General features: G+C 56.1%; 1 long non-coding RNA gene across 1 annotated transcript; it reads right to left on the reverse strand.

The window, feature by feature from the left end:
- Positions 1–262: 262 nt before the first annotated feature.
- LOC129547359 (uncharacterized) lies at positions 263–7647 on the reverse strand. The gene is made up of 3 exons (XR_016035928.1): positions 7345–7647; positions 1017–1451; positions 263–564 (listed from the first exon to the last, which is right to left on the reverse strand). It is a non-coding gene; the product is annotated as an uncharacterized LOC129547359 (long non-coding RNA).
- Positions 7648–7983: the final 336 nt, after the last annotated feature.

Genomic DNA, 7983 nt, shown 5'->3' on the forward strand with positions numbered 1-7983 from the left:
GCTTCTGTGAGCAGTTAGGGAAAATTTCACAACCCCTCCCAGGGCTCCTCAGCCCCTGCCTGGTCGACCCCTGACCCCTGGGCCTCCCTGCTGCTCTACCGACTCCAGGTCTCCTGCAGGGCCCTTGCATGGCGCTGCCCTCTGCCTGCAAATCCCCCGGCCATCCTCAGGACTCCCTTCTCACCTCTGTAGCTCGGTTGTCAGTCATCAAGCCTCCAGTGAGCCTCTGTCTAAAGAGGCGCTCTTGTTCCTTCATTCTCCATCTTCACCCTGGTGTATTTTTTTTTTTTGGTAGTTTTTAATCATCATATGATGTGTTTCTTTATCCATTTACACTCATATTTCTTTACAGTCTATCTCCTCCACCGATCTGAAGCTCAAAGGAGGCCGGGCGGTGGTTGGTTGTGGTCTGTACTGCGTTCTCACCTCTGAGCACAGGGAGGGTGGAGGACCAGGGTCTCCCAAGGGTTCAGACCTGAGGCCACAGCATGGGCCCCCGCCACCCGCCAGCTCGGTTCTTCTCAGGAGTAGCCCTGGGAGGTGATGGGCCTTTGTGCACATGCTCTAAAGAAAGAAGAAACTCACTGTAACGGGGTGAACAGTGGCCCCTGCTCCCCGAGAAGATACGGCCATGTCCTAATCCTCAGAGCCTGTGGATGTGACCTTATTTAGAAAAGGCATCTCTGCAGACATGATTAGACTGAGCCTCGTGAGGTCAGCCCGGATCGCGTGGTCAGGTGTGGAATCCGATGACAGATTTTTCACTGAGACAACAGAGGAGAGAAGCACACAGAGAGGCCATGTAAAGACGGGGCAGGGGTTGGAGGGACACGGCCACTAGCTAAGGGCTCCTGGAGCCGCAGGAGCTGGAAGAGGCAGGAAGGACCCTCCCAGAGGCCCTCCCGAGAGACTGCGATACTGCCCATGCCCTGACTTCAGACTTCTGGCCTCCAGGACTATGAAGCTATCAATTTCTGTTGAGGCAACTTCTTGCAGCAGCCCCGAGAAACTCATACCTCCCCCAGCAGATGCTCAGAAGTCCGCATGTGATTCATTCATGCTGTAATCCGTGAGGTGCACCAGCTAGGGGGGATGTTGGCTCCCAGCCTGTGTCTGCGAGAGGTGAGGGAGTTGCTGAGAAATCAGCCAGCATCACCTTCCTGCAGTGGAGGGCAGGGAGGGTGGAGGGGTCGAGACAGGGAGCAGATTGCCTTGTAATCAAATCCAGAAGCTGCCTCATAAACCTCATTCCCAGAGACCCTCCGGGTCCTGCGCGTGGGCAGCACAGCAGTGGGTTTGATTCCTTTGAGTAGGCAGATTCCTGGGGCCCGGCCATCCGGTGATTCTGGCCGAGGACAGCAGGGAGGGTTCCAGGCGTGTCACTGAAGCAGCGTCTTCTCCCTGGGACCAGAGCGATCGGCGGGCTGTGGTCATTCTCCACGCTGCGGGCCCTGTGGAAAGAGTGGGCCGTGGGCTCTGGAGGAAGGGCTGGGAGGCGCTCCTCGTTAACCCTCTGGAGGATATCAGAAAAGGGAGGGTGACCCGCAGTCCCTTCCCAGCTGTGACTGTGACAGACCCGGGGGAGTGTCCCATGAAACCCTGGGGCAGAACCCCATGAGGGCAGAGCAGATGGACGTGGGTACAGGGCCTGGCTGAGTCCTGATGGCTCACTGCTGGTGCCTCAGGTGTTTGGATGCATCCTTTGTCCTCTCGGAGTCCCAGCTTCTCCATCTATGTTGGGGGAAGGTGACAAAGAAGCTGTCAAAGAAGCTGAGGGGATAAGAGCCTGGGGGGAGGCCTGGGTTTGAACCGGACTCTGCCACATACTGACTCCAAGTGGCGCTGAGCCTCAGGTACCTTGCTGTAAGAATGAGCCCATTGTAGGGCCTGCTGAGGGGGCTGTTGTGAGGTTCACAGAGAAAATGTGTGTCCAGCTTTTAGCATCTCAGTGTAGCCCTCTCCCCGGCAAAAAGGAAAGATTTTGTCACTCATATCACAAGCGTCTGGGTGTGGAATGATTTGAGTTCCAAATAGTCATTATGGCTAGCAGCTGTGTGACCTTGGCTAGTATACACCCTGTCTGGTTTTCCACTTTCCTTTTCTGAAAAACGACCGTTAGAGGACCCACCTCATGAAGGATAAAGTGAGATTTCGGCCTAGCCCAGTGCTCAGCACCCAGTTGATGGCCCATACCCATTGTCCGTCGTTGCGGTGGTGCCCTGTCCCCAGTCGCAGTGACCTTCTCTGCGTGTGACTACCAGGCCAGGTGCTCTGTTGGCGACAGTCTCAGACCCATTCCTCCTGGGTTCTCCCTCCCTTCCTATTTATCCCTGGTTCCCTTCAGGCCGTGTGGCCACCTGTCAAGGCACTTCATGCTGGGCAGGCAGGAGCTTCTCTCTGCCCAGTCCCTGGGCCTTTGCAGGCCTCCCTGATTGTCCATCAGGACCCAATGCCCAGCTTCTGGACAGCCACCGAGAGACCAACGTGTTCTACGTCCCTGCTCCTTCTCCAAACACTCAATATGAGACGTGCTTTTTAAATTCTTTGACAGAATGCTTTTTACAGGGCCGAGGGGCTGATAAATATCTGTGTCCTGTGTGCTGGGCCTCCGGGAAGTCTTGGTGGGAGCGAGTCTGCTGGGGGCAGCTCCTGTTTTCTCCCAGAGCCCATAGGGGAGCTGAGAGGTGGAGTGCCGGGGCCCCTTGGTCTCAGGAGAGCCATGTTACCTGTCTAGAATCTCTCGGGAGGAGCCTCGAAGTTCCAGGGTGGGACCCCAGGGCTGGGGCTGGAACTGCAGAGCAGAGCTGGACGTGGAGGGGTCTGTTCTGGGCGTGCTGCTCTGGGGGGGGCGGTGCAGTGCAGCTGGGAGACACACACTTGTCTTGCACACAGTGGAAAACCTTGACTGCCTGCGGGAGTCCCTGTGGTTCCCCTGGGCTCTTCTGGTTGGGGTTGCCCTGTGAAGGAAGTGGGCTGATATGAACAGGAGCAGGCTTGTGGGGGGACAGAAGGAAAGTACGTTCATGAGAACGTGGGACACACAGAGCAGGATTAGCTCAGTCTACCTTCTGTGTTCACACTCCCCTGGATGCTGTCACGGGCCTGCTTAGGTGGCAAAAAGTCACTGAACTGTACAGTTATGTTGTTGTTGTTGAGCCACTCAGTCGTGTCTGACTGTGACCCCTTGGACTGCGGCATGCCAGGCTTCCCTGTCCTTTACCACCTCTTGGAGTTTTCTCAGACTCATGTCCCTTGAGGCGGTGTACGCTTATGAGGGTGAGTTTTCCCCTGTGTTCATATTCAGTAAAAAGTTCAAAAAGTGTTTGTTGCCCAAAACATCTGAAATCACACCAGCATGTTGAAAATGTGTGTCATTTCTGGGTGTTATGATTCCGTGGAATTCACCCGCTTCCCTGCCCCTGTGGTCTCCCGACCTCGTTCCTTCAGCCTGTGTCTGCTGTTTTACAGTGAACATATGGTACATTAAGTGTTTAAAGATGGACACCCACACCCCTGGGGAAAGTCTGTCTGCTTGTCACACCTCGTGTCCAGGTGCAGCTTCTTATCTGGGACCAGGGATGCCTTGCATCGCGTGCAGACAGCACCCTGATCTCAATAGCGTTCTGCAGTGGAGCCTGGCAGAACTTCCTAAGTCAGTGCTGGGGAGGCAGAGGCTGGGGGGCAAGGCAGGGTGATGTCACTGGTCAGGAAGCCCCTCAATGCGGAGGCGGGGATGGGCATTGTCTGGCCCAGCCCCTTCCTTGAGAACTCAAGATCAACTGCTGGGCCTGTGGCCTGTGCATTCCTCCATTCGGCAGACCCAGGTTGCACGTCCGCTCAGGGCCAGGTCTTGTTCCAGGTGTCGGGGACACAGCTGTGAACGAGGTCCTCTCCTCAGTGGGAGAACAGACATTGAGGCCCATGGGAGCAAACCCCAGAATTCTAGTCTCTGCTGTGTTTCCCTTGCAGAGTTCTGTGGCTGTGGGTCCCAGCAGGGAGGGCAGTCTCCCCTCTCCTTCCTCTCATGTGCTTTGCTTACTGATGGAGAAAGTTGCAATCAGACAAATCGGGTCCGAATCCGAGCTCTGGTGGTTGTGGCTGTGCCCGTGGACACCTTGCTCACTGTTGATGTCACCTAAATCACGAGACGGTGGGGAGGATGGAAGGGAAACCCATGTGAAAATTCCCGACACCTGCAGAACTCAGGCATGACTTCCTGGCCTCTTTGGTTTCCTTCTTAGAAGCTTTTGTGGGTTTGGGTAGAGGCGTGGGCTGCCATTTCCCTCCCTCGTTGTCTCTGTCTGCAAAGTCACATGACCCCTAGTCAGTGTGATCACCCTCCCCACAGCCCTGGCCTCGGCACTTTCCTGAGATGCAGCCCAGGTGAGTCCGTCCCCGGGCTCTTGCTAAGAGGGACTCAGCTGGGATGGGAGCTCCTCACGGTAGCTTGTTGGCATCAGATGCCTTCTCCCTGGAAAGCACAGTGGGGTCAGCCCTGCAGGTCTGCTACAGTCAGGTCTGCTGCAGTCAGCTGATGCTGCGTAACAAACTGTTCCAAAACCATGGCTTACGAGTCTGGGGGTGCCTGGGCTCTCCAGGCTGTTCTCACTCAGGCTTTCTTTTGTGGCTGCAGGGAGCTGGGCCTGGGCTCATCTTGAAGGCCTTTCTCCTCCTAGTAGCTGAAGCTCCCTGGCCACCCCTCTCCCTACATGGTCCCTCCAGGGTGGTCCCTGAGGGCAGTCAGACGCCTAATATGCTTCGCATGCCTGACTCACTGGTCCACTCTGAGATGATTACATGGAAAAGAATTCTTGGCAGAAGGAACGGCAGCTGTAAAACCTCTAAGCTGGGAAGTGTCACTTCAGTTTCCCTCTCTGAAATGGAAATGATAGTTCCTTGTGGGTGATGCTGTTGGGTGAATGTGGAAGATGAAGCAGCTGAAGTGTAGGTAAGGCCCCACGCAAGGATTGGGGAGCTCCCCCACCATAAAAGGCACACCTTCCCAGGGCTCTGAGAGGCTGCTCCCGAGGAGAGTTACACACAGAGGGACCCCATTCTGTACACAGCTCATCACCAGGCATGCCATATACCGACTCAGAGGCCTGGTCAGACTGGAATCTGGATGTGGGGACATCTGTCACCAGACGTGGGCATTTCTTCTGCCCCTCACACCAGCATTATGAATAGCTCTAGTGTGCTTTGCCGACACTGAAAACAGCCCTCCACATGGTGCCCGTCAATAACGCTGTATTTTTAGTGGCAGCCTGCACTGGGGAAGCCGAAAACCTGAACTTGAAAGCACAAGCAAGTCCTTGCAGCTGCCTGGACAGGGACGCGGGACTCTGGGGGCAGGTCAGAGTGAGCTGGAGGTCAGAGGACTGCCCACATTTGTTTCTCAGGGCGGGACACCAGGCCCAGTCTTTGGGTGGCCTGTCCTTTGGAGGTGGGAGGCTGAACTGTGGTCCTGGTGTCTGTGTCCCCGTCCAACCATTGCCCACCTGGGGCCTGCGAAGCCCGGGAGGTCAACTTGTGGACACAGCTAGTGGTGGACGAGACTCGGGCTCTCCCTGAGGCCTGGCCCTGGGGTCCTGAGAGCACCTGGCCCCTTACTGGGCACCAAGGGCCTCTCTGGTCTGGGGGCTCCGTGAGGGCTGTGACTGCCAAAGGGGAGACAGCCCCAGGGCAGGGGCCCTGTAAGAGCTATTCTTCCTCCCAGTAGGGCGAGGAAGCATCTAGAACCAGTGGACGGGGAGGGACTCAGAAGCCGTCCCACCCACACGCCTGGGAGACAGGTTGGCCGGGTCTGCACACCCACTCCTCCCCAAGGGCCCTCTGCTCCTGGCTTTACTGGCAGGAGACTTAGAGGCGATCATCAGAGAGTGTTACACTTCTTAGATCAAAGCAGTTTTGCCATAAAAAAATGGTAGATGCTCACTAAACATTTTTTAAATAGTCCAGAACAGTCTGAAGGGGGAAAAAAAAAAACAAAGTGTTGCCATCAATCTGAAAACACCCCTCTTTCACCATTTAGTATTTACGGTTGCAGACCTTTATGTATTTTGATGATTATTTCTTTCACTAGTCGTGTGTGTTTCTTAAACAGGTACAAACTGTAATCCTGATTGGTGCTCTCCCTTTCTCGTCCTTCTGCCTGTTCCCAGGCCTGTCTCCCCTCTCCCACCCTGACCCCGCCTCAGAATTCCACCGAATTTCCCTGAGCGAGCCTTTGGCCCAGAGGATGCCGGGAGAGGGAGGCGGCAGAGGGGGAGGGGTGGCCGCAGGACAGTGGAGCCTTGTTTCCCGTGCGCGGCCCCAAACCCCGCCGGACCCCACTGGCGAGCGCATTGGCTCCTTGCAGAGTCAGCATTCTGCCCCCAGGAGTGAGTGAGAGGCTAATTAAGAGGGCTCGCTCCTGCATGAGCGCTGGCCGCACATCAGAGGGCCCAGGGTGATGACTGTTTTGGTCAGGAAGCTGGGGACATTGTCGTAGGGGAGGACAAGCCAGGGCACAGAGGTGCCGGCTGCGCCCCCCCAACCCCTGCCCTTTATCAGTTTCCTCCTCCCTCTGGCTGCAAACAAAAGGCTGCCAGTACCTGGGGGCCGGGGAGACACCGTGACACAGGATGTTCCCAGCATTTTGGATGTTTCCTCCGCCGTCTGACTGATATGTCCTAGAGAAAGCACTGGGGTTCTCCAGGGAGCACGGGGCTGTAAAAACTCCAAAACACAGTAATAACAAAGCCATAAATCTGGGCCGCCACAGCAGCTCCAGGCCCAGGGTGACCAGCCCAGGCCACACAGTGTGGCCACAGGATGCCCAGGGACTCAGAAGCGGTCAGAGTCCAAGTGACAGCAGGTGGTGTGAGGGACGATCCCCAAGGGGGTGGGGGGCGGTGGTTGGGGCTGGCCTCCATCAGGTGCGCGAGCTCTTCCTGCCCAGCGCGAATGGGAGGTGGGTGGGCCGGGACTGGGGGCAGCTCTGGGGTCCGCTGTCCAGAAGAGAAGGTGTGGATCACATCCCTTCTGTCTGACCAGCAAGCTGCTTAGCCTTACGTGCTGGACCTCCCTCCTCGTAAAATGGAGCTAATAAAGGCACCCACTTTTGGAGTTTTCCTGTGAGGGAGAAGTGAGCCGGCACCTGTTGAGCATGTAGGGTGATGCCACGGAGACGGTCTGTACACAGCGCACAGCCACCCTCCCTCCTGCCTGTTCCTCTCACGAGCACCACGTCCCTTCCACAAACAGCAGCCTCTCAGGTGTTTACAGAGAGGATTTAATCCAGTGGCGTGGGTTAGTAGGTGGCGGTTGAGTGGAGGCTTCAGATAGGGACAGTGAGGTGCTTACCTGGATTAGCAAGAGCAGAAAGCCAGCAGCATTTCCCAGGCTGGAGGAGGGGACGGTGCCATGGAACCCAGGAACCACTGGTGAAGGTTGGTGGGAACAGGGACCTCGGAAGGAGGGGCATTCCCACAGGGTAGGAGCAGAGAGAGAGAGAAAGAAGTACTCCAGCTTTTCACCTGCTTGGCTGCAACGTTGCCTCCCACTAACTGAGCTTGCCCAGGAGTCTGAGAGCAAGGGAGCCTGGGAAATGTAGTTCTTTGAGTAGGGAGAAGTGGGAGGGGGCCATCCTGACCAGTCCAGCCCGAAGGTCAGGTTACTTGTGATGGGGTTCTGGGAAGAGATTTCCTGGCCTTGACCCCAACTTCCCACTTCTTAGCTGAGTGGCCTTGCTATGCTAAGTGGCTTCAGTCTTGTCTGACTCTTCATGACCCGATGGACTGTAGCCCTTCAGGGTCCTCTGTCCATGGGATTCTCCAGGCAAGAATACTGGAATGGGTTGCCATGCCCTACGCCAGGGGATCTTCCCAACCCAGGCATCGAACCCGAGTGACCTTGAGTGAGTTATATAACCTCTTTTGGCCTTGATTTCCTCATCCACAAACAGGAGATGTTGACAGTGTTTAATGTGTTGAGTTGTTATGG

The sequence above is a fragment of the Moschus berezovskii genome, chromosome 22 (genome assembly GCF_049115385.1).
Source record: "Moschus berezovskii isolate FMDL1 chromosome 22, NW_MosBer_1.0, whole genome shotgun sequence".
Lineage (NCBI taxonomy): Eukaryota > Metazoa > Chordata > Mammalia > Artiodactyla > Moschidae > Moschus > Moschus berezovskii.